Below are 21,521 nucleotides of genomic sequence, written 5' to 3'. Positions count from 1 at the left end.
ATACACACAAAATACATTCAAATACAAACATTCATACACATCCGACACTCACCCCCCCCCCCGCAACATACACACACAAACATAAAGCAAAACAAACCCGACACACAAACACAAACAGAGCACTTACCGGAGACGTGCTGGAAGGCAGGTAAGCGGCAGGTAAGCTGGAACGCTGGAATCGTACTACGGCTGGCGTGGTCCAAGGCTATCAAGCCTTATGGACCACGCCAGCCATAGTGCTGGCCCTCCATTGGTGCAGCACACACGCATTATGTGGCTCGTAGGAGCGACGTGGTGCGTGTGTGTGCTGAGCCAATGAGGGCCAGTGTTTTCACCGGCCCGGAAGACAACAAAGACTTTCCTAATGGAGGGTGGCCGCGGGCCGCCCTCCATTAGGAAAGTCTTTGTGCCTCGCGGGCCGGTCAAAAGGGCATGGCGGGCCGCAACTGGCCCGCGAGCCGTATGTTGTGCACCCATGGAATAGGTGAACCAAACTAAAAAAAATAAGTTAAAAAAAACCCTGACTAGCCCTGATAAAAGCTTGCTAACACTCTGCATACCCACCACCCAACACAAAAGTAACATTGTGCAGATCTTTGCCACAAACACCCAAACTACAGGTACTCTACCAACTCTCCACAGCACTCGTGAAGCACCTAAAACACCCGTATGCAACCACTCGCAAGCCATCAGAGAAATTTCAGTCAAAAAAAATCATACTGGCACACAGTGATCAGTTTTTCCAAACTGAAGCTAGCAACAGCACAACAAAGCTCTCTTGCATTTTTACCTCTCAACCAAACTAACCACATCAACACCCCCTTTCTTTCAGATCCCCAACTTTTGACCACTGTTGCCATCCTATTTTATGTAATAGCTGCAATTTTTGGTTGACATTTTGCCTTCTTACCTGCAATTGCTACAAATGTGTCTTTTCTAATTGTTCTTTTTGGTTTATGAATGCATGTTTATGTTGTGACTCCTCTCCGTAATTGCTCCATGTGTGTGATTGACACATATTGGGCCTCATTAAGAGTTTGTCAGTCTGGAAAAAACGGTACTGTTAAGCTTGCCGGTACCGTTATTTCCGGACCAGCAAATTATGAGTTCTGCGAGCGGGTGCCCTTCAGCCCGCCAGGTCTCACCTGGCGGGCGGAACGGAACATGCTCGCAGACCTTGACGGATGCACTGGCACTGTTGCACACAATGCCAGTGCATCCGTGCTCCCCATTCCCATTGAGTCCATAATGACCCCCATTGTGTTGTTAAATGGCTTCATTAATTGCTACATTTATTTTGGTATTTCAACAACTATTCAAATGCTCTCATTAGGACTAAAAGTGTTAATACAACTCATCATTTCTGTATTCTTACAGACCAGTGAAGTCTCCAAAATGTCTGTGCCAGTTCAGAGAATGATCTGCAGCCTCAGCTCTCTATCCCGACCATGGAAGACAACCAGCCAGCTACCAGAGCAAGATGCCAGAATGTACAGACCTTACACCCGAGGTATGACTTGGCAGCACGGATGTAATACACTAATGCAATATATAGTGCACACAGGGAGCAAACCAGCTATATATAGGGCAATGAGAGAACAGGGAACATTTACTTATAATCTATTATTGAATTAATTAGTGAAATGTTCCTAATTTTGCAATACTTTCATGTTCTGAGGGCTTCAAAGGCCAGTAACGCTCTGGTGTGTGACTTACATGGCCGAGTGAACCAAGGGCCTCAACGTCGTACCCCTGTGCCGTTGATGGGCTGGTGACGGGCAATTGTTTTACAGCTTTGTAAACTTTTAAGCAAAATTAGGAGACGTTTTCAACTTCCTAAATCACAAAGTCTTTCGAGATGGGTTTACAGGCGCACAAAGGTTAAACCTGAGACGTTATACATCCAATTTCTTTCTAAAACGTGGGTATATTTGCATGTTTAATGTGTGACAATCACAATTCATGGTGAGTTCCAATTTTGCGTACACTTTTACTGGTGTGTGTTATGTGCGGCCTATCGACAAACTCCTAATGAGGCCCTATGTGTTTAAGTAAGTTACTGGAAAATTCCTGGAAATCTGCTCTGCCGAAAGACTTGGGGTTACCAGTGTTTTAGCTGCGCCCACACATGTGAGGTACCGTTTTCTTCAGGACACCTGTGGGAACGCGGGAAGGTACACCATCCCCTTTGGTTTTACGGTAGTCCATAGTGCTCAAGTGCCATCTCCGGGCTTCGTTATTCTTGGTAGCATGAGTCAGTGCTGCACCGCGTGGTTCTGTTCAGTCCTCGGGTCACCTCCGCTGTACTAGCTCGATCAGAGGCTATCCTCAAGAGGCGCCTGTTCCTTGGACACCAGGCACCCCTCGATCCTTCCTGTAGGAACTCCAATAACCTTGACCAGTCTGTGCGGAACACTCTTGTATGCTCTCCCAATATCTCTCTATTTTGGGGCAGTCCCACCATATGTGGCTCCACGTTCCCTCCCCTCCAAATTCCCTCCAATAGAATGTTGATTCCCCTGGGTAAATTTTGTGCAGTCTTTAGGGCGTTGGGTGCCAATGGAAAAGCAGTTTAACCCAGATTTCCCGAATTTGGAGGGATCTCGTGAGCTTGGGAATGCTCGGCCATAGTTTCGACCATTTGCTCTCTTCTATTGAGTGTCCCGTGGATAATTTAAATTTTTTCATATAGGGCATCAGAGGGGAATCTTCACCCGCTTTTAGGTGCACGTATATGGACGCGACCACCCGGCTGTGTCGACTGGATCCATATTCAGGTATTTTTCAAAGGGCGTTAGCTAGCGTGTCCCTGCTTTCATGGAGGGGTGGAGTAACCAGTGCCTCAGTTGTGCATAGCGAAATCTCTCCCTCTGCCCCATTTCGAAGTCTGCAGTATATTGGTCGAATTGTTTGACCTGGTTCCACGCAAACATATCTCTGATCTTTTGGCATCCCCCTGCTGCCATTTGGTGAATGCAGCGGTTTTGTGTCGCAGGGTGAATTGTGGATTGTCCAATAACGGCGTGATGGGTGAGCGGTGATGTGTCCCCTCTTCGTTGCTTCATCCTATGTGTCGCCCACCAGAGCCAGGATTGTGCTACAGTACATCCGGGGTGGTCTATCTTGTTTGGGTTTCCATAGTATATCTTCCAAGTTTTCCACTGCTACTGATTGGTCCATTGGCCTCCATATCTTTCCCCTATTTTCATTCTGCCAACCCCGGATAACTCTAATCTGGGCTGCCAGATAGTAGGCTTTAAGGTCTGTTTCCCCCAACCTGCCTTTACCAGTAGGCATTTCCATGACTCTAGCAGCCACTCTCGGTACTCTATTGTTCCATAGGAATCTGCTCGTCATTTTTTTTGCAAAGACCTGAATAGGGCGGGCGGTACCTGGACAGAGAGGGCTGAGAAGTAGTATAACAGTTGGGATAGGATGACAATTTTTATAACATTTATTCGGCCTAGCAGTGTTATGAATAGAGGCCCCCAGTCTATAATTTTCGGTCTGATCCTTTCTAGGAGGGGTGGATAATTTGCTTGATACAGTTGTTCGACCGATTTGGCAGCAGGTCGTTGGTTTCTTTTCAGGTTTGGGTTTATGGGTGCGTGATCTGAGTGTATGATAGTCTTGAGCGAGATTGTCATGACCCTTACCCCAGGCCCTCACTGGCAAGTCTGCCTTCCAGTTAGGGCCAGGTCAAAGGCCTTAAAACCTCATCCAAAACGTTCTTGGAGTCTTTGGCGCCAGGCTCAAAACCATCATGAAGACCAACATTAGAATGGGACTATTTACTTGGGACTATTTAACTTGGGGGGGTTCAGCCAACATGGAGGCACACACATAGCTCAGCGACAAGGAACTGAGCTATGCGGTCTAGTCTTTTGGGTGTGGCAGGCCTGGGACTATCTTACCTGGACTACTTTGGGTGTGGCAGGCTTGGGACTATTTTACCTGGACTCCTTTACCTGAGACTATTTAAACCGCACCCAAACAGCAGAACACGCTTCGCGTTATTCTGCTGTGGGAAGCGTAACACTCAACGTGTCCAGTTCTTTGATGCCAGCTTACCTGAACCCAAGGACCTGCAGAGAGAGAAAGAACACTACAATTCTTACCTGGAATAGTATCTTGTCTTCAATCCATCGCCGACTTCAGTTCCACTCACCTGAAGGTACGAACTCCATCATCCGGCACTGCATGCATCCTGTAATACCATAACCTGGAAAGAGGAGAAAGAAAGACAGCATTATTAAGTGTTTACTCACGTTTCCTTCCCAACGAAGAGAGCCACACAATTCTTACCTGGATAGTTATCTCCTGGTCAGTATCATTGCTGGAACATTACGCCGCTCGGCGAGGAACATCGCGACCTGAATGGAGAGAAAAGACACAGGTTAGCAAAATAAAAGGCAAAACGGCGCTGCGCATCGCGCATTACTCACCGGACAGCATCGCACACACCGCGCTATCGCCTACCGGCCCATGCTCATCTTCAAACTGCATGACAACACCAAAATACCTCTCCATACCTAAAAGGAAAGAAGCAAGACATTATTATTCGAACTAAGAGGAACATAAGAACTGCATATAAAGACTGTAAAGCAGCAAACCTACGGAGACGCAGCAGGCCTGGATTGCACCAGTGAAGTAACTTGGTCGCTGCTCGCCTCCCCCACATCTACGTGCCACTGCCACGAGGAGCAGGACAGATAATCCACCTTTTACATTATTAAGGTGAGGAGAAGGCCTAAGGGGGAGGAAGGAGTTGAGGCCGGGGGAGGTGGGAAAACATAAAGACAATCTGGTATTGAATCCACCTCTCCTATATTGCAGACCCATCTTTAACCAGAGGCCTTACCAAGGGACCGGGAGAGGGTTTGAGAGTGCAAATCATCCAACCAGGGCTGGGTGGTGTCCCCAGGGATACCAGGTGAGCGTAACAGTTCCCTGTTGTGTGGCCCAGCAGACTTCTGGAGAGCCACACGTAATCTATCCTGGAGTGCTTGCAGTGAGCTTGCCAGTAGAAGGTGTACCCCTCCTTTTCTCCCTTCAAACGCCCTCCACAGCATCTACCAAGGCCAGGGTTTCCCTTGTGCCCCCTGTGCTATTGTGGTTCTGTCCTTAGAGGGGTCCCACACTATGTTAAAATCCCCTGTTAGGATAATTGGCATTCCAAGTGATATACAATTGGTGTCAAGGAGTTCTCCCTTTCTCACCTGGGTCCGAAGTTTGCCGGTGTCTTCGATCGCTGCCTTCTTGCGAACGCTCCTCGTCTTGAACAGAGCTGCTTGAGTCTCGTCTGGTTCCAGGTTGCGTTTAGTTCCGGGAGCGCTGAGTCCAGGAATCCGGGAGTCTGGGAAAGGCTAGAAGAGTTGAGAACCAGGAAGGGGGAAAGGGGTCAGGAGCGGGTAATAGCACTGGGACAAAAGGAAACAATACCGCAAGCTACGAACACACGTCTGGGGCTAATCTGCAATAGCATTGAGATGCGCGGAGCCGCGGAAGGCGCGGTCTATAAATAGATCACGCCGCCTTCAGCGCATGGAGCGAGCAAGGGCTCCATCTCTGGACGGCCATGTTGGAAGTAGTACGGAATGTAAGCCCCGTTGAGACAAGGACCAGGAGGTCCAAAAGGGGCGTGATCTGAAGTTCATGACAATTAGTACTTCCACTGATTGAATGTCACTGTTCATGCTGTTGCTTTGTTTGTCTTCTGTTTCTCCTGGCTGAGGTCAGGTTGTCACATCCTGGCCCTCACACACTCCTGGGCTCTTACTCTATGCCCAGGGGAACGAGCAACTCATTAGGCTCACTAAAGGGATTGCAGCGTCTTTGGGCTAGTTTGTCATTACTCTGTCTACCTGGTGTGAAGACTAAACTGCATGCTAGTGTTGGAAGGGCGTGGCTAGCAGCAGAGCGATGAAAACGTGAGTCTCCCAGTTCTCTCAACCACCGACAAACATCCTGTAAAATAGCTTGTAAACCCTGAGGGGAAAACCATCCCTGTGAAGCAACAAACAAGTGGAGAACATTTGGGCGAAGAAAAAGGAATAAAAAATCAGTTCCACCAGCAAGATACAAGCCGCGGAAGAAATCGGCGTGTTATCGAGGTAGGAACGCCAAGATGGCCGCAGACTGAAGCACAACCCTCGAGAACCAAGTGTATCAAGGAGGCACCGCCTGGAAACTCAGTGTGCACTATAACAGGCCATTGAGCGCATAAAGGTAGGCAGCCGAGACCCATAGAACACGGAAAACTTATCTGCCGACCGAGGCGGCCCAGCAGGTGCGGAAGTGCTAGGTGAAGCACGCAGCGCTCCACGTGAAGGAGCAACGATCCAAAAGAAATACCCTACAGGCAGACCTGCACGGAGCGCCCAGCCAGTCCAGTGCGGGCAAAGGAACACAGAAGATCGATCACCTGGTGGGGGTGACGCTGCCCACAGTGTCCATCCGCGAACTGCGGATACAAAGGTGGGGGCCTGCCTGGTGGGCATCGGAAATGGTGTGAGATGCGCACGGCACTGGCCATCCCAACCAAGCTGCGTCCACAAGAGTGCTCAAACCTACCGGCGAAAGAAGCCGCCCTGCCGGCGGGAATCCAAGAGTGGCCTGAACAAGCATTGTGGCTCATGGCGTGCTGAAGCACAGACGGCTCCACAGGCGGACCCGACCTGTAATCTTCTCCCGGAGTTCGCTGCATCCGCCCTACATCCGCCTCCTGCCATATCCCGAGGACACCCGATGCTGGATGTCCACAGCAGTGCATGGGTGAAGCGGCTCGATCGGAAGAGGAGTGCGGACCCGGTAAGTGAACCCTCAATACTGCAGTGAAACTAGTACAGACAGTTTGGTAAAAGAGGTGCTCGTATCCCTCCACCCTGAACTCCCCCGCCACCGAGCAGAGATCCCAAAGAGACACCATCACACACTCATATTCCTAGCAGGAAAGCTGCACTTTTGACCTCACAGCAGCAATACCATAGTAGATCAAACATAAGCCGCAGCATAGACAGGGGACACCTACTGGTGCAACAATAGAGGTCAACATCAGAACAAAACCACTGTCAGTATCACTCAAGGCAAGAGACAAAACTGTGAGGTAGAGTGAACAAAACTACCACTGGCACTACCAAACGTGATTGCACCTCCGATAACCTGCCCCCATCAGCACCAACACGCAACACTGAGTGGCAAAAGGTCGCTGACACAAAGAAACAGGGGAGTGCAAGGCCACCTAAGCCGCAACACGAAAAGAGAACGCCAGCTAAACAGCCTATCACACTATAGCAGCCAGACAGGGAATCTGTTGACGGATAGAAACTTACTCCCACACTGCACACAGAGATACATGACCGGCTGACCATGTTGGACGAGTTGTGCCTCCGGTGCACACCACGTTAGGGCAAAAGGGAAAGCAATAGAAAAGACATCTACCCTACAGGACCCCTGGGCGCTTCTGGCAATAGACTTTGAGAAAGCCTTTGACTCTCCATTGGGAGGCACTCTGGGAGATAATGCATCGCATGGGCTTCGGTGAATACTATATGAGCTGGATACGACTCCTCTACAGCTCCCCCGAAACCGAAACCAGAGTGAATGGGTGGCCATCGAGACCCTTTACACTTGGGAAAGGGCCCTGGCAATAGAACCTCTAGCCGCTCTGTTAAGAAATACACAAACATGGAAAGGTTTCCGGTGGTCAGCCGAGTGGGAAGACAGTTTCCCTATATGCAGACGACCTGTTGACCTACCTGAGTGACCCAGTGAACTCATGTCCAATTGTGACACATCTCCTGGAGCGATCTGGGGCATTCAGTGCACTTCAGGTCAACTGGTCCAAATCAATACTGTTCCCAATCAGACGTGAGGGAGATAGAATCCCAGTAGACTCTCCCTACAGAATGGAAACTAGCCACTTTCGCTATCTAGGTATAGAAATAACCCAATGGCTAGACGAATACGTGGCCAGGAATCTGCACCCAGTCACAGAGAGATTCAGGGAAGATGTATGCCACTGGATCTCTTTGCCCCTGACCCTGCTAGGCAGAGCGTCACTATTTAAAATGATGACCCTGCCCCGCTTTCTATACATTCTCCAGAATGTGCCACTGTATATTCCAACACAAGAATTTCATAAGATCGAAAACGTAATCGGGAAGCTGCTGCAGAGCGATGGACGCCCACGTATAGCGCTACAAACGCTGCAACGATCCATATGGGAAGGAGGCATAGGACTCCCCCGGCTACAAACGTATTATTGGGCAAGCCAGATGGCAACAGTCAACGACATGCTACATGGGGATAAAACACTACCACACATCAGGGGCGACATAATGGGGAATCCAAGAACCGCCCCACTGGAAGGCCTTTACCAAATAACAAACTTCTCCCCACGGAAAATGGCAACACAAAAAACACTAATCTGGACAAAAAAAAAGCACATAAATACATTGGTTGGGACAAAAAAATCACCCCGGTGCAACCCCTGTGGGCAAACGAGAACCTCCCAGAGGTAGGCTCCCTAGATGGCCAAGCTGAGAACACGTGGGGATAATGAAGGTTGAAGACTTTATATTGAGTGGCAAACTGATGCCCTTTGAAGATCTCGCCTCCAGCTTCAATCTTTCTGCTACTGAGCGATACAGACACAAGCAGCTACAACATGCACTACAGAACCACCTCCCAGCCTTATCCGATATGCCTGACTGTACCCCAATAGATAGAAATATAGTTCTAGAAAGTATTGACACTAAAATCACCTCTACTATGTACAGTGCACTAACCTCCTTTGGCACGCCTGAGTTACTAAGCTTGACAGCGAAGTGGGAAAAAGATGTAGGTGAAATCCTGCCGGAAGACTGGGTCACAATTATAATGTACCCACGTGAAACGGCAATATCATCTAGACTCTGGCTTGTCTAGTTCAAGATACTGCATAAGGTGTACTACCTGAGAGTAGCGCTCCATCGATGGGGTAAAATTGCAGACTCAAAATGCCTGAGATGCCGCACCGAAGAAGGTACATTCTATCACATACTCTGGGACTGCCCCAACATCCAACAATACTGCAAGCAATGCTGTGATGAACTTTCAAAAGTCCTGGGGCGAACGATCCCAAAGGCAAGGACACGATACGAAAAAGCCTTCTTCTCGACCGCAACTGCACTGATCAAAAGGAACATAGCACAGTTATGGGCAGCTGGAGTGACCCTGCAATATGAACAATGGGTCACAGATGTAAATATGTGCATATCAATGGAGCAGCAAGTTTATAATGGCAGAGGATACTCAGAGAAAGCCGAAAAATCTGGCAAAAATGGGAAGACTTGCAATAGATTGTTACCAACAGACTGATACACGCCCATAAGACTGTTGTGATATGGTTAACAACATAGTAATATGATGAATATGATTGGTTAACCTGGATCCATGTCTTGGTTGTGAGTTATTGTAGTTTGACTCCCTTGGAGGCCAAGTTGTGTTATGTAATGTCTAAATAAAAGACCAATAAAATGTTTTATAAAAAAATAAAACTGCGTGCTTGTGTTGGAACAACCAGTAATGTAAAGACTGTTAAGCAAAAAGAGAAATCTAATGTGCTTAATGTAAGATTAAAGAAAAAATCTACTTATGTGAGTTACGCAACTAATGTTTCCTAGGAGACGCTTACACATAGCAAAAGAATGCAGTACTAAATGAACAGAGCACTAACACTCAGACATGTTGATTTCAGCCTTTGTTTCTTTAGTGCGTGCCTTCACCATCTACTGAAATGGCACTTGTAACGTCATGCAAGCACAGAACTGACAATCCCGCATAGATCTACAAGCTAGAGCTAAGTAGCCCTGTCTATTCATCAGTGCATAACGTGTGTACATACCAATGTAACTTGTATGAGTCACAACTGTCTCTGTGCACTGAATGGCCATAATTAATGTGTTATATTCATGCTGCACAGTAGTGAAGCACGCACTGGGTAAGGTGTTGGGCAGTCTCTTGTCTCAACATAGTGTCGAGGTAATGAAGTGTGTGTGTAATGCACGCAGCCTCATGAGCACAGAGATTTATCAGCAGTCATGGGATCATTGGAGGAGAAGCAGAAATTGTCGAGGAGCATTTCTCCAGTATGGAATCTGGCATGGATTCTGATGCTTGTAAATATTCCCCATCATCAGGCTGGAAATCCCTGGTAAAAGAAAAAACTGTTTAACTTTCGTTTATGAACAGTCTTTCTCCTTTAAGCCATTCACTGAGCTCTGGGTCATACTGCCGACAGCCAATAGCTGCCCTCTCTCTAAGCCCCTCCTCTTGCAGCCATCTTCACATTTTTTACTGCACATTCAAGTGTTGGGAGTCCTCGTGTTTCGCTCTTAGAGCCTTCTGCTTTTTTTGCGCTTTTTGACTCGGAAAACTCTATTTTTGTTCAATCGAGCCTGTGTGCTCCATCATTTCTTCATCCGATTAACGGGAATCTGTTTTTTGGCTCTCCCCTTCGGACTGAAGTTGACGACCAGAGTCTTTGCAAAGTGCCTGGCTCGGCTGGCATCCCATCTGTGACTAAAGGGAATACATGTGTACCCATGCAACCACTTGAGGAATTACTGGACTCCCTTTGGATCCAGGTATACGGAAGCTTCAAGGACAGGATCGTGCTTGATGAGGAGTTCTGTCGAGGGAAAAGGTGGTGGGGTGTGCGCCCCAACATCGCCAGGGACATAGACTTCAGAGCCCGCCGTACCAGGAGACGGTCACATCGAATGCTTCCATGGAGGGATGGGGAGACCACAACGGACGTCTCCATGCCAGAGGCCTGCGGCTACCGGAGAAGACACTAAACATCAACGTCCTGGAACTACGGACAGTGTTTTAGGTCCTCAAGTCATTTCTTCTGTCCCTTAAGGGCAAGTGGTGAGAGTCTTCACAGACAATACCACCACAATGATTTACATCCAGAAGCAGGGGAGCACGAGATCCCCGGCGCTCTCCAGGGAGGCGCAGGAATTGTCAATGTACCTTCACCAAGGGGATGATTCTCATTCCTTTTCACCTGGCGGGAGTGAAAAACATTGACTCCCTCAGCAGGGAGCTGCACTCTTGCCACGAGTGGGAGCTTCTGCAGGGTGAAGTGGAAAACCTCTTCTTCAGGTCGGGCAGTCCCCACATGAACCTGTTTGCGACAGCGACGAACACCAGGTTCACCATCCGCTTCCCCCAGCCGGTTAGCATGGGGAAGGCATTCACCTTCCCTTTGGGAAGGCCTGTTCCTGTATGCGTTCCCTCCGTTACTGCTGCTACTACAAGTCATCCGTCAACTCAAACAGTGCCGGTTCAGGATGATCCTCGTCGCACCAGTGTGGCCGAAGCAAATCTGGTACCCGGACCTTTTCAGCATGTTAGCGTCCCCTCCAGTCAAACTACCATTGGTCGTGGATCTTCTCGCCAGGGAAGGAAGCGCATTCCTACACCAAGTCGCTGAACCTGAAGCCCTGGCTCCTGCAGCATTTGAGTACGGTGGTTAGGAGCTGCCTGCGGACTACAGGGTGGTCCTCACCAAGGCCAGGGCGTCATGGACTCTGAAGTGTTACAGACACAAATGGAAATGTTTCGCGACTTGGTGCCGATCGCAGAAGATTAACCCTCTGAGGGTCACGAGGCCCCACAAGTCCTTCCAACTTGTTGTCGTTGGCTATGTCAGGGCTGGCGCACGTCGCCATCCTGGTGCATCTGGCGGCTATCTCCCGCTTCACCAGGGCTCCAGGACAGTCTTTGCTTTATTCGCACCATCTAGTCATGGAGATCATCAGGGAACTGTTCCAATCGTTCCCGCCGGTGAAGGCGCTGCCCTGGCGTGGGAACACAATGTGGTGCTGACTAGGCTCACAGGGCCCCTTTCGAGCCTCTGCATAAAGCTCCGCTCAAGTTCCTGTCTTGGAAGACAGGTTTCCTCATAGCCATTACCTCTGCCAGGAGAGTAGGTGAGATCCATGCCCTGTCCTGCAAGCAGCCTTATTTCATTTTCTGCGAGACAAGGGTGGTGCTGCGGACGCACCCCTCCTTCATGCCCTTTTCCATCCGAATTTCATGTCAACGAACCCTTGGTGTCGCCTGTGTTTTTTCCGACGCCTTCGTCGCCGGCTCAAAAGACTTTGCACTCACTGGATGTGGCTCAAGGGCTGACGTTTTATGTGGCCCGCATGAAGAGTTTTTGGAAGACTTCTCAGCTTTTTGTTAACTTTGGTCCTGTGAACCATGGGAAGGCCTTGTCCAAGGCTTCCATCTCCCATTGTCACTGATTGGCAAACCAACCACTGGCTGGCCGTCCGAGAGCCCACTCCACCAGAGCGATCGCGCAACGACGACGTTCCTGTCTGTTGTGCCCCTGCTAGACATCTGCAGAGCTGCTACGTGGAGGTCTACCCACACCTTCACGAAATTCTACTGCGTTGACAGGGATTTCAGAGAGGAGTCCAGAGTTGGTCAATAGCTTGAAGGTGAGGAGGTAAGAGTAATTCCTTCTGTTGAGCCTTGCCACCTCACGTGGGCGTGTATGTATGTACTGCTATGTATTCTTTATTCATGTGCATGTGAATGCATGCTAGACCCCATTCTGGAGAAGAAACGAGTTACTTACCTGTAACTGTTGTTCTCCAGCATGGGTCTGGCATGGAATCACATGTGAACCCTCCCTCCTGCCCCTCTGGGGCTCTTCTTGGTCATACTACTACTTTACATGCTACCAAATCTGAGGATGGCTGCCAGAGGAGGGGCTTAGGGAGAGGGAAGTCATTGGCTGGGGGCAGTATGACCCATAGCTCAGACATTGGTTTATAGGAGAAGGACAGTTTATAAATAAAAGTGAAACTTTTTTTTCTTATACTGAGGATTCCCAGCCCGACAACAGGGAATATTCATGAGCATGTGATTCCGTGCCAGACCCATGCTAGAGAACAGTTACAGGTAAGTAACTTGTTCCTTACCCTACTTCCCCCTTGCTTTCCACTACCTAACTCTCTTTCCGGTTACCCTACCTCCCTGTGCCTATCCAATCCAACAGACCCTAACCCTCTTTCCTGAGGGGTTACAGTGGTTTGTGTACTACTATAGTGCAGGTGCCAAAACCCTACGGGGATGCACGTGTTTGTGCTGCCCCTGCAAAACAGTCAGAGGACCCGTGAAACCTGGAGACACAGATTTGTAATGCTAGTGTATAAAATGTGAGGCAGAATAACCTGGCGTCGATGCGCAGCCATTTTGAACACTCCTCTACCAGCTGCCTACATTGCCTACAGTGGTGGCAAGGATCAACTGCAAGACCCTCTGCATTGTCCACAAGGCTTTCTGGGGCCTGGGACCGCACTACCTCAAACTCTTTCTTCCTAAACATGTCCCTTCTCGAACTCTCCGCTCATCCAACTCCAACTCTCTGAGGGTCAGTCGCTTTTCAAAGCAGAAAGTTGGGGGCAGATCTCTTTCTTTGGCTGGGGCCTCCCTAGCTCTCTCAAACTTGAGCAGAACCACCTCCGGTCCCGGAAGCAACTCAAGAGCTTCCTCTTTGCTTCTGCTTTCTCTCTTCCTCTGCCCTGCTGATGACCCATCTGAACTTGGGCCCAGGTCCCTGCCTGTCCAGTTGCACCTTGCACTGCCTTTTGGCTGCCCCAGCACTTGGGGTGTCATGATCCATAGAACGCGTCCCTTTTGGACTTCCTGGTCCCTGACACAACGGGACTTGCACTCCTTAGTACTTCCAACATGGCCGTCTAACGTGGAACGCTCTCCACTAGCCTCCACGTCAGACGTAGCACATTCTATAAAGAGACCGCGGCTCTGTGCGTCTCAACCCTACCGCTTGTAGTGGCTAGACGTGTGCTCCGTAGTTCGCTGTAACTAATCTCTTGTTTCCTGGTTCCCGGACCCTCGATTGCCCCTCTACCTATCCTTCCTCCTTATTCTGCCTTGATTCCCGGATCTCGTGTACCGCCTCCGAGTACACCTCCCTCGTTTCCTGCACTTCCCGGAGATTCCAAGTACCCCTGGACGTTGAACGCTGAACGCACGCTGGAACCAGTAGACGCTCGCTCGGGCTTGTACAAAACCCGATCCGTACGCAAGAAGACTCCTTCCAAGAATTCCAGCAAACATCGAAGTCCGGTGAGAAAGGGGGAAATCTGTGACAGATTGAGACGCCAAATGACCGAAGTCGAAACGGACATGGAGGAGGCCGTTCAGGATCTCATGCATGGCATGCAAGAATTAATGACCGAGGTGCAGAATCTGAAAGCAGAGAATGCCGCATTAAAACAATTAGTTTTGTCCCGTGATTCCGATATAAAGGAAAGCGTACTACTGGGCGGCATAGTTGATAAATACAATGGGTCTGCAAAAACCTTTCGTGGATTCCTTGACTCTTGTTTAGTCCACTTTACCTTTAAGCCCTACTACTTTTCTACCCCCAGGGCTAAGGTGAGCTTTATAATTTCGCACCTTTCCGGGAATGCACTAACCTGGCCCACACCTTTCGTCAATTCTGGAGATGCCCTCCTGGATGACTACGACAGATTTCTACAGGCTCTTAAGAACATGTTTGACTGCCCAGAACAGGTCTATAGCGCCCAGGAACGTCTACTTGATTTCCAACAAGGTTCCCAGGACATGCTTACCTATGTAACACGCTTTAAACAATTGGCCAAAGAAGCGGATTGGACCTCAGAAGCATGCTTTACTCTTTTTCGAAGAGGGCTAAATGAAGACATCAAAGATGAACTAGCCAGAGTGGCTCGCCCAGGTTCATTCCAGGCCCTTATGGACCTCGCTATGCAGATAGACTTTCGTATCCAGGAAAGGAAGGCAAAGAAGAAGAAAACCAAGATGCCCTTCCAGAACATTCCCATAGAGACCTCCTCGAAGTCTGACTCTACTCCTGCCTCTGTAAATGAACCAGAACCCATGCAACTAGGGGCTTTCTGTGGACCCATATCCCCGCAAGAAAGGATGCGAAGGATCCACACGGGGTTATGTATGTATTGTGCCTCGGATAAACATCTAGTTGGAGTTTCCTCTAGCCCCTCCACGGCGTTCTGGAAACACCAGCTCCCGATCCTAGATGGAGCAAGGCTTCTGGAGAGAGATGTTTGCCGCACATCTATTCCATCCTTGAACTCTCGTGGACAGAACAATCTAGTGATATTACCGGCCTTTCTACCACCATCCAAGAAGGAGACCTACCCCATTTTGGCTTTGGTGGATTGTGGAGCCATGGGGATATTCATAGACCAAGATTGGGGCTTTAACCACCACATTCCATATGAAACTCAAGGCATCATGCAACCTGTGGAGGCTATCGACGGAAGGCCTCTTTCTTCAGGACGCATAACCCTACAGACCAAAGAGATCCAGCTCTCGATAAACCATCATCGAGAGGTGATCAAATTTGACATCATAAAGTCAGCTCATTACCCAATGGTACTGGGTATGCCCTGGTTACAGAAGCACAACCCATACATCAACTGGGCAGCAGGATCTTTGTTTCTTGGTTCAGAGTATTGCATGTCTCACTGTCTATTCCTGGATTCCTCGTCGACATCTTCTGAAAGCATGCCAACAGACCAGCAAGGCCCATTCATGGTTTCAAATATCATCCAGGTTCCTAGGGCCTATCAGGATTACACTGACGTGTTTTCAAATGCCATAGTTCAGGCCCTACCCCCCCACAGACCTGAAGACTGCGCTATTGATACTGAACCCTCAGCAGTGATTCCCTTTGGAAGGATGTTCATTTTATCCGAACCAGAAAAGAGTGCCCTCCGAGAATACTTTGATACCAACCTTGAAAATGGCACTATACGACCATCCAAATCTCCAGCTGGAGCTTCGTTGTTTTTTGTCCCCAAGGAAGACACTAAAGAGCTTAGTCCTTGTCTTGATTATCGTGGGTTAAATCGATGCACCCTCGAGGACCGCTACCCATTGCCCTTGATCTCAGATATCCTGGAAGCGGTGAGAGGAGCTGTAGTTTTCACGAAATTGGATCTCAGGGGTGCCTACCACCTGATCCGTATTAGGGAAGGAGACAAATGGAAAACAGCCTTTAGAACACCCTTTGGTCACTTTGAATACCTGGTCATGCCCTTCGGACTCGCTAATGCCCCTGCGGTCTTCCAACGTTTCATGGACAGGGTGTTTTCCGACATGCTGTTCCTCTTTGTCATAGTTTACCTGGACGATATCTTGATATACTCCAAGGACCATCTAAGGCATGAAGAACATGTTAAGACAGTCTTACAACTGCTACGTGAACACAAGCTCCTAGGTAAACCCTAGAAATGCTTTTTTCATGTCTCTGCTGTTAACTATCCAGGATTTGTCCTTAGTCCAGAAGGAATTGGAATGGACCACTCAAAGGTAAAAGCCATACTATCCTGGCCTGTTCCCACTACCATGAAACAGATTCAATCCTTCCTGGGACTTGCCAACTTTTATCGGAAATTCATACCTTCCTTTTCTGAGATAGTCCAACCGATCATTACATTGTTGAAGAAAGATACTCCCTTTCTCTGGACATCAGCCCAAGATAAAGCATTCCAACGATTGAAAGCAGAGTTCACACAAGCCCCCATCCTGGCTCAAACTGATATTAATCGACCTTTCCTAGTGGAGACGGATGCCTCTAACTATGCCATAGGAGCAGTGCTAAAACAGGAATTCGAGGACAATTTAAAACATCCGATTGCTTATCTTTCACGAACCCTGACTCCCAGCGAGACTCATTATTCCGCCTTGGAAAAGGAGCTATTAGCCATCCGTCAAGCCTTCACAGAATGGCGTCATCTACTTCTGGGAGCAAAACATTCTGTTCAGGTCCGTACGGACCATCGAAATCTTCAGGTTCTGCAACCTCTGGAATGTAGGAACAGTCGTCAAGCCTGTTGGGCCTTCTTCTTTGCCCAGTACCAGTTCCACATCCATCATGTCCCCGGAACACAGAATATAATTGCTGACGCCTTATCCCGACGTCCCGACTACGAAACTCTTGAAGATCGATCCTTCCCGAAGATGTTTCCCCACACAATTTTTGTAGCCCAAGCAATCAGCCTCCTGGAAGACATTTGGATGCAAACCCAGTCCTCTGAGATCTGGAGGGACTTTACGGGGAAGAATCGATGGAATCTTAGAACAAGGGACGGGTATCTGTTCAAGGATAATGGCCTGGTCATTCCCACACAGAAACTACAACAACGGATAATAAACCTCTGTCACAATACCCTTCACTCAGGACACCGTGGCATCACCAACACCCTCCGTCTAATACAAAGACAATTTTGGTGGCCAAAAATGAAAAATGACGTTCAACTGTGCATTCAAGCCTGTGCAGTCTGCAATCAAAACAAGCATGATAACAAGAGACCGGCGGGTCTCCTACTTCAACCTACACTACCGACAAGGCCCTGGGAATTCATCGCTACAGACTTTATTGTGGAATTGCCACCTTCCAGAGGTTACACGACTATCATGGTCACCATTGATTTATTCACCCATATGGCTCATTTTACACCATTGTACAAGTTGCCATCTTCTTCAGAACTCGCTGGCATCTTCCTGGAACACATATTTTGACTTCATGGACTCCCTTCCAAGATCGTATCAGACAGAGGTCCTCAATACATCTCTCAATTCTGGAAACACTTATGCCGTATACTAGGAATCCAACGTGCCCTCTCTTCAGGTTATCATCCATAGACTAACGGGGCTACCGAACGTGTGAACCAGACCCTGGAGCAATATCTTTGTTGTTTCGCCACCAAGGTACAGGACGATTGGTCACTGTTAATACCTGTGGCTGAATTCGCCTACAACAATTGTGATCAGTCGGAGGTCAAGACCAGCCCTTTTTTTTGCAGCCAAGGATTCCACCCTTCGGTTCTACCTTCCATTCTCCCACATCCCACACCAGTACCAACAGTCGACTCCTGGATTGAAACTCTCATCAACGTACACAAGGAAGCCAAAGAACACCTAGAAAGGGCCCAAACTCACACCAAGTATTATGCAGACTCCAAGAGAAGACCAGGACCTTCTTATGCAGTGGGTGATAAGGTCTGGCTGCCCTTGAAACTACTGCCTCGACATCTACGACCAAACAAATTGGCTCCCCGGTACTATGGCCCCTTTTCCATAAAGGAAATCATAAACCCAGTGGCCTTCCGGCTCAAATTGCCAGACTCCTGGAAGAAGATTCATCCAGTTTTCCACACTTCTTTATTAAAACCTTACATCCAGTCCTCCCAGAAGTCCTTCAGACCCAACCCCGTGGTTGTGGACAAACAACTGGAATATGAAGTATCGAGAATATGCGCTTCCAGGTATAAACGGGGTCAACTTCAATACCTGGTTGAGTGGAAGGGATATCCTCCTAGTGAACACACCTGGCAACCATTTTCAAATCTGAATACCCCCCGATTACTCAGAAGGTATCATCTCATACACCCGGGCAAACCTGGTGGGACAGGTTTTCAGAGGAGGCATGCCGTCTTGATCCATAGAACACGTCCCTTTTGGACTTCCTGGCCCCTGACACAACGGGACTTGCACTCCTTAGTACTTCCAACATGGCCGTCTAACGTGAAACGCTCTCCACCAGCCTCCACGTCGGACGTAGCACATTCTATAAAGAGACCACACCCCCGCCGCCCTGCGCGTCTCAACGCTACCGCTTGTAGTGGCTAGACGTGTGCTCCGTAGTTCGCTGTAACTTCTTGTTTCCTGGTTCCCGGACCCTCGATTCCCCCTCTATCTTTCCTTCCTCCTTATTCTGCCTTGATTCCCGGATCTCGTGTACTGCCTCCGAGTACACCTTCCTCGTTTCCTGGACTTCCCGGAGATTCCAAGTACCCCTGGTTGTTGAACGCTGAACGCACGCTGGAACCAGAAGACGCTCGCTCGGGCTTGTACAAAACCCAATCCAACGCAAGAAGACTCCTTCCAAGAATTCCAGCAAACATCGAAGTCCGGTGAGAAAGGGGGAAATCTGTGACATAGGGTCTGTATCTGTAACCCTACATCCCCTTCGCTCTGCACTTATGAGCCACCCGTTGGCTGCACTTTTGATTACCTGCACTGAGCTACCCGCTGACTGCACCTTTGATTACATGCACTTCTCCCCTTCCCTGCACTTGCATGATCTAAATGACAAGGCCTAGTAAGATCGTTGTTTTGTCCTCCCTCTGTTTCCCCCCTTCTTGTCTTGTCTGGCCTAGAAACACTTGTGTATAGGTGCGTTATGAATTCCATATCATATCATATCATATGCATTAAAATACAAGCTTACCTGAAACAACACAACATCCTCAGCCCTCACCAGTCAGGCTTCAGACCTGTCCATGGCACAGAATCCACCCTCCTTGACCTGAAAAACCAACTCAACGATATGCACGACACTGGCAACCTAGCCCTCTTCCTTCTTCACGACTTATCAGCAGCGTTTGACCTGGTCAACCACCAAACACTCTGCCACCACCTCACTTCAGCTGCCAACATTTCTCCCAAGTCCACCAAATTGATTGCCTAATCTCTTGCAGGCAGACAGCGTCTATGCTGGAAGCACTGCTGCCCATCCAACTCAAGTTCCCTGCAGGGTCCCTCAAGGTGCATGCGTCTCTCCAACATTTTACAACATTTATACAAAACCACGCTCTGGGCATATCTTATACCAACTATGCCGATGATACCCAAATCCTCATTCCCGTCTCAGGGATTTATGACCAAGACTCTAGCTACATCAACAGAAGGTATGACACTATCCAAGCATGGTTGGCCACCAGGTTGGCCTGGGGCATAAAATGTTCTCGGGCACCAATGAAAAAGTGACCCACAGTTGCAAATGGCAATTCATTCCTTTTGTAACAGACTGGTTGAATTGTACGCAAGGGGGAGTTTTTTGATACAATGTGATGCAAATTGTGAAATTAAAGAATATGTATTCAGGAACAATGATCAAATCTACTAGCTGCATAAAATATAGATTGTTTATACAATGATGACTTTCCTGGACGTTAGTCTGGAAAATCTGAATTCTGAAAGCTCAATTTCGCCGTCTTTAATCACCTGGGGAGAAGAAGTGGGAAGAGCATGATGGTCACACCTACGCACAAGGGCAGAGTGTGCCTTGACTCCCCTGAATTCTTCAGTAGCAAGGAACATTTCCAAGGATGAGTTCAAAACCCTAATTGACAGCAGACCACTGAGGTGATGATGGATGGTCATGTTAATTGTTGGGAAGCTGTGGTTAAGAATAGCTTATCTGCACATGGACGCTCAGCCTGCGAGCTGCTAACGTAGGTTGGGAGGGTACTGACGGAGGTTGGAAAGTAACCGATGATAAGAGGACCGCATGATCAAGGGTCCTATAGTTGTGTAGCCAAATAGACGTTGTATATTTAGTGACATTCATAGTGACATATTTTAGGGAAGGGCTTAGTTGCCCCACCTGATAAGCCTATCACTTTATCTCACTGCCCAAACAAGTATGGATCGTATACCTAGATGATTAGTTTAGACCCTATCGCATTCACCCGTAGGTATTAAAATTTTGCCACGTAGGATGACGTTAGTGATACACAGGTTAAAAATCATCAATGACGAATATTTACTATAAAGGTGTCATTTCTTTAATGAAACGCTTTGAGAGTGTGATGAGAGACGTCTGCTGATGTCCGTTGTCCTCCCTGTTGTAGATAATTGATATTAAAACAGTTATCCTTTGCCAACTACCTGAGTTGTTTCGATTATTGATGTTTGAATACAATTCTGCATCCCCATCTATCTCAAGGGTATTGCTATCTCATCTCAAAGGGCTGGAAGGTCCAGTTCACTCTGACATGTACATTGTAATTTTGAATTTCACATGACTATTATAAATATATGTACCTTGATGCACCATTTGCTGTATAGGAGCATTATAAATACCCAATAAATTATTGATTAATATGTTCATGCGGTCACACGTTACATTTTGGTGGCTATTGTATGCATCCCAATCCTTGAGCCTTACGTTTTTCATCTCTTTACACTTCCAGAGAAGTCATCCTCATTGGAGCATTCAGCGTTGGCTTGTGTGGGTGACCTGAATTTCGCACCAACCTCCTGAGTGCCATTGCTTCGAAGTTGTCCCAAAAACAAATGTTCTTGCTGACTTTTGCAATTTATTTTCTGTTAATACATATTTCATTGTAAAGAATAAAATGATCAGCGTAAAACTTGATTGCTTCTCTACTACTTTGCTTCTTTGTGTTAACATTGATCAAATCAGCGTAACTTCAAATGGCCTTCGACTATACGGAATGTGGGCCAATAAAGCAAATGGGGGCTTGTACATCTATGCTTGCTGACGGGAGCAACAGGGTGGGATGGAACCTCACATACTGTTCAGTATGAACTCTTTTGTGTGCCTTGAAACTTCATCCTGGAGAACTCTTTGGTAGTGCTAAAGAAGATATAAATCATAAGCTATACAGTATATATAA

General features: G+C 48.1%; 1 long non-coding RNA gene across 3 annotated transcripts in view; it reads left to right on the top strand.

Moving 5' to 3' along the window:
• LOC138560709 (uncharacterized) overlaps positions 1–21,259 on the top strand; it is a 39,514-nt gene extending 18,255 nt beyond the window's left edge. For all 3 annotated transcript variants that reach the window (XR_011299172.1, XR_011299173.1, XR_011299174.1), the window contains 2 exons: positions 1,378–1,510; positions 21,075–21,259. This is a non-coding gene — a long non-coding RNA (uncharacterized lncRNA). The remainder of the gene's footprint in view (positions 1–1,377; positions 1,511–21,074) is intronic.
• Positions 21,260–21,521: the final 262 nt, after the last annotated feature.

This window comes from Ambystoma mexicanum, unplaced genomic scaffold, assembly GCF_040938575.1.
Source record: "Ambystoma mexicanum isolate Mex_15411 unplaced genomic scaffold, UKY_AmexF1_1 Mex_scaf48, whole genome shotgun sequence".
In the NCBI taxonomy this organism is placed as follows: domain Eukaryota; kingdom Metazoa; phylum Chordata; class Amphibia; order Caudata; family Ambystomatidae; genus Ambystoma; species Ambystoma mexicanum.
This window is presented reverse-complemented; position numbering and strand designations above follow the sequence as displayed.